At 55.6% G+C, this 5,000-nt stretch overlaps 2 non-coding genes and 1 pseudogene across 2 annotated transcripts; all 3 read left to right on the top strand.

Annotated features, from left to right (window-relative positions):
* The first annotated feature begins 1,536 nt into the window (after positions 1 to 1,536).
* LOC125797781 (18S ribosomal RNA) lies at positions 1,537 to 3,400 on the top strand. Its single transcript, XR_007436611.1, has one exon. It is a non-coding gene; the product is annotated as an 18S ribosomal RNA (ribosomal RNA).
* Positions 3,401 to 3,773: 373 nt separating this feature from the next.
* Positions 3,774 to 3,927, top strand: LOC125797764 (5.8S ribosomal RNA). The gene has a single exon (XR_007436594.1). It is a non-coding gene; the product is annotated as a 5.8S ribosomal RNA (ribosomal RNA).
* Positions 3,928 to 4,589: 662 nt separating this feature from the next.
* Positions 4,590 to 5,000, top strand: part of LOC125797805 (28S ribosomal RNA) — a 5,648-nt pseudogene continuing 5,237 nt past the window's right edge.

Raw genomic sequence — 5,000 nt, 5'->3', positions numbered from 1 at the left:
AAAGTCGAAAAAATGACTAAGTCCAACTTGGTCTACCAGTGGTAGGCTCGAAAAGTTGAAAAAATGACTAAGTCCAACTTGGTCTACCAGTGGTAGCTCTGAAAAGTCGAAAAAATGACTAAGTCCAACTTGGTCTACCAGTGGTAGGCTCGAAAAGTTGAAAAAATAACTAAGTCCAACTTGGTCTACCAGTGGTAGCTCTGAAAAGTCGAAAAAATGACTAAGTCCAACTTGGTCTACCAGTGGTAGGCCCGAAAAAGCTGAAAAAATGACTAAGTCCAACTTGGTCTACCAGTGGTAGGCTCGAAAAGTTGAAAAAATGACTAAGTCCCATTTGGTCTACCAGTGGTAGCTCTGAAAAGTCGAAAAAATGACTAAGTCCAACTTGGTCTACCAGTGGTAGGCTCGAAAAGTCGAAAAAATGACTAAGTCCAACTTGGTCTACCAGTGGTAGGCTCGAAAAGTTGAAAAAATGACTAAGTCCAACTTGGTCTACCAGTGGTAGGCCCGAAAAAGCTGAAAAAATGACTAAGTCCCACTCGGTCTACCAGTGGTAGGTCGAAAAAGTGCGAAATTTTTCTAAGTCCCCACTTTTGGTCTACCATTTCACGCCAAAAACTAGTGAGGGTGGCGAGCTCCAGGATTTCTGACCCCCTTCGCCCGACTCCCTTGCCCGACGAAGGTGCACTCCGGTCGGCCTCGGAGCGAGTTCGCCCGCGCTCTGGAGGATTTTTCGTCGGGGGGTTTTTCAAAGGGGTGCCGTCGGACTGTTGAGGAGAGTGGCAATGACTAGGGGTCCAAGCACTGGAGATGATTCTCCATTCATTTCTAAGCATGGCAGAGCTTAAATAAAGCCCCAATAATGGTTCCAAAGTGGATTTTTGGACACTATAACACGGACCCGATCCTACCCGACCAAGAAGCTCCGCAGGTCGGCCTCCGTCCCGCCCCCCGCCCCCCAGGCGGTACGGAGGAAAAACCAAACTTCCAGAGACGGTTCCAGGGGGGGTATCTCTTTCATTATTTTGACCCGATCGAATGGACTACCGAGCCCGCCTGGGTAGGCAACCGCGCGGCCCTCCGTGGCCACTGTGCGCGGTGCGTTCCTACCCGACCCAGCGGGTTAGCCTCCAGGGGGGTCCTCCGTCAGGGGGAGGACCTTTCCGAACCTATCCGAGGGAGTCGTAGACGGCCCGTCTATATCTCAATCTGCCCTACACGATAACCGGTCGGCCCGGAGCCGTCGGACTCGGATGCCTCGGTGGTCCTCGCGTCCAACCGAGCTCCAGCACCCGGCTTCAAAAAGCTCCGGACCCCCGGTTTCGGAACGAGCGTTTCCTTGTTATCCCCGAAGCAAGCGGGAACTCGCGCAGCGGAGTTGCCACACTAATTTCCACTGGGAGCAATGAGGGGTGAGCTCGGACGAGCCTCTCCGCCCGTCCCCCCCTCCCCGGGGGGTCCTTCGGACGGTACGGGGCCGATCCCTCTCCCCTCTAAGAACCAATGGTTTTTTCTGTGACAAAAACCACTCGCAGCAACCTGGTTGATCCTGCCAGTAACATATGCTTGTCTCAAAGATTAAGCCATGCAGGTCTAAGTGCACACGGAAGGTACAGTGAAACTGCGAATGGCTCATTAAATCAGTTATGGTTCCTTTGATCGCTCCACACGTTACTCGGATAACTGTGGTAATTCCAGAGCTAATACATGCAAACGAGCGCTGACCGGTCCTCTCTCGGGGGGGCCGGGATGCGTGCATTTATCAGACCCAAAACCCACCCGGGGGGACCCGCGAGGGTTTCCCCCGGCCCTTTGGTGACTCTAGATAACCTCGGGTCGATCGCGCGCCCACCGCGGCGGCGACGTCTCATTCGAATGTCTGCCCTATCAGCTGTCGATGGTAGCATAGGGGGCTACCATGGTGACCACGGGTAACGGGGAATCAGGGTTCGATTCCGGAGAGGGAGCCTGAGAAATGGCTACCACATCCAAGGAAGGCAGCAGGCGCGCAAATTACCCATTACCGACACGGTGAGGTAGTGACGAAAAATAACGATGCAGGTCTCTTTCGAGGCCCTGTAATCGGAATGAACGTATCCTAAACACATGGGTGAGGACCCATTGGAGGGCAAGTCTGGTGCCAGCAGCCGCGGTAATTCCAGCTCCAATAGCGTATATTAAATTTGCTGCAGTTAAAAAGCTCGTAGTTGGACTTCGGGAGTGGGCTGGCGGTCCGCCGCGAGGCGAGCTACCGCCTGTCCCAGACCCTGCCTCCCGGCGCCCCCCGGATGCCCTTGGTTGGGTGTCCGGTCCTCAGGGGTCCGGAGCGTTTACTTTGAAAAAATCAGAGTGTTCAAAGCGGGCACCAAACTCGCCTGAATGCCTGAGCTAGGAATAATGGAATAGGACTCCGGTTCTATTTTGTGGGTTTCCTGAACCAGGGCCATGATTAAGAGGGACGGCCGGGGGCATTCGTATTGCGCCGCTAGAGGTGAAATTCTTGGACCGGCGCAAGACGGACGAAAGCGAAAGCATTTGCCAAGAATGTTTTCATTAATCAAGAACGAAAGTCGGAGGTTCGAAGACGATCAGATACCGTCGTAGTTCCGACCGTAAACTATGCCGACCCGCGATCCGGCGGCGTTATTCCCATGACCCGCCGGGCAGCGTGCGGGGAAACCAGAGTCTTTGGGTTCCGGGGGGAGTATGGTTGCAAAACTGAAACTTAAAGGAATTGACGGAAGGGCACCACCAGGAGTGGAGCCTGCGGCTTAATTTGACTCAACACGGGGAACCTCACCCGGCCCGGACACGGAAAGGATTGACAGACTGATGGCTCTTTCTCGATTCTGTGGGTGGTGGTGCATGGCCGTTCTTAGTTGGTGGAGTGATTTGTCTGGTTAATTCCGATAACGAACGAGATTCCTTCGTGCTAAATAGTTACGCGGCCCCCCGCGGTCGCGGTTAACTTCTTAGAGGGACCAGTGGCGTATAGCCACGCGAGATGGAGCAATAACAGGTCTGTGATGCCCTTAGATGTCCGGGGCTGCACGCGCGCCACAATGGCCGGGCCAGCGTGTGCCTACCCTACGCCGAGAGGCGCGGGTAATCCGCTTAAACCCGTTCGTGACGGGGATTGGGGATTGCAATTATTCCCCATGAACGAGGAATTCCCAGTAAGTGCGGGTCATCAGCTCGCGCTGATTAAGTCCCTGCCCTTTGTACACACCGCCCGTCGCTACTACCGATTGGATGGTTATGTGAGGTCCTCGGATCGGCCACGCCGGGGCTCCTTCGCGGGGCCTTGGTGCTGTGCTGAAAAGTCGATCGAACTTGATCATCTAGAGGAAGTAAAAGTCGTAACAAGGTTTCCGTAGGTGAACCTGCGGAAGGATCATTACCGGGACTTGGGTTGGTAGTGTCTCCCAGTAGGCGCGACTCCCATTTCCACAAACAAAAAATGTTCAAGCCACGGCCCGACGTTGGGAACTACAGGGATTCCCTTCGGCCTTTTAATGACTTGATCGAAAAACGGTGTCCTGAGCAAAAAACGTGTTTTACGGCCAAAGGGAGACGGGTACCTGGCCCCCGAAGTCCGTCTGCGGGGTTTCTTACTCCGGAGGCGGCTCGGCGGCGCGGTTTGATGACCCCGAGTTCGCTTAGGCGTTCCGGGGCGCCCGTACCCGCGGCTGCCGTAAAACATTATTTCAAACCGTCACTTTTTGTGTCTGTTGGTTACATGGCTTCGAAACAAAAACAACCATAAAGAGTACAACTCTTAGCGGTGGATCACTTGGCTCGTGCGTCGATGAAGAACGCAGCCAGCTGCGAGAACTAATGTGAATTGCAGGACACATTGATCATCGACACTTTGAACGCACATTGCGGCCCCGGGTCAATCCCGGGGCCACGCCTGTCTGAGGGTCGCTATTCCAATCTATCGGACCTTTTCGTTCCGTCTCCCTCTTCCCTCCGGGGAAGAGTTAAGAGACGGTTCGAGGGGACCGCGGCTGGAGGTTCGCAGGTGCCCGATCCGAGGCGCCTTCGTCTTCCTAAAAGCAGACTCGGTCAGGTTCCCTTCTCGTTCGGGACTCGACAAAAGCCGCTCGACGGGCTTGATCGCGGGGGAAAAGACTTTCGTCCACCCCTCTCGCCTTCGTCTCCGTTGCCCAGCGATGGGTCTCGGAGGCCGGCTTTCCACACACCGTCCTCTACCGTTCCTCGTTCCGGCGAGGGGAGAGGTGGCGGCGATCCGTGGAGAGACGTCGTAGCGACGGCTGCCGGTGGGTTTTACCCTCTCTGGCTGCCCGTTACGCGCGCCGTCTCTCCGTCGGCGGATCTCCGTCCTCCCTCTCCTTTTCGTTCGGGCCGAGAGCGCGGCAAAAGAGAGGTTGGTAGGATAGCTCCGGTAGAAGGCGAAGAGGGGGGCTTAAGTTTTTTTCTTCCCGTTTTCATCCTTCGTCCTCCGGCCGAATCGAACCTCCCCGTCTCGAAAGGGTTCCTCCGAATGGTTTCCAGCCAGACCGCGAGGGGTGGTTCCCGCCCTCCCTCGCGGCGGCGTACGCCTGGCGACGACAGCCCTTCGAGCGCGACCTCAGATCAGACGAGACGACCCGCTGAATTTAAGCATATTACTAAGCGGAGGAAAAGAAACTAACAAGGATTCCCCTAGTAGCGGCGAGCGAAGAGGGAAGAGCCCAGCGCCGAATCCCCCGTCCTTCACGGGCGTCGGGACATGTGGCGTATAGAAGTCCGTATCTCTCGGCGCGGGCCGGGGGGCCTGAGTCCTTCTGATAGAGGCTCAGCCCAGGGACGGTGTGAGGCCGGTAACGGCCCCCGCCGCGCCGAGGTCGCGGTTCTTCTCGGAGTCGGGTTGCTTGGGAATGCAGCCTAAAGAGGGTGGTAAACTCCATCTAAGGCTAAATACTGGCACGAGACCGATAGCGAACAAGTACCGTAAGGGAAAGTTGAAAAGAACTTTGAAGAGAGAGTTCAACAGG

This window comes from Astyanax mexicanus, unplaced genomic scaffold (assembly GCF_023375975.1).
Source record: "Astyanax mexicanus isolate ESR-SI-001 unplaced genomic scaffold, AstMex3_surface scaffold_53, whole genome shotgun sequence".
Taxonomy (NCBI): domain Eukaryota; kingdom Metazoa; phylum Chordata; class Actinopteri; order Characiformes; family Acestrorhamphidae; genus Astyanax; species Astyanax mexicanus.
Note: the sequence above shows the minus strand (reverse complement) of the source record. Positions and strands in the feature narration are given on the sequence as shown.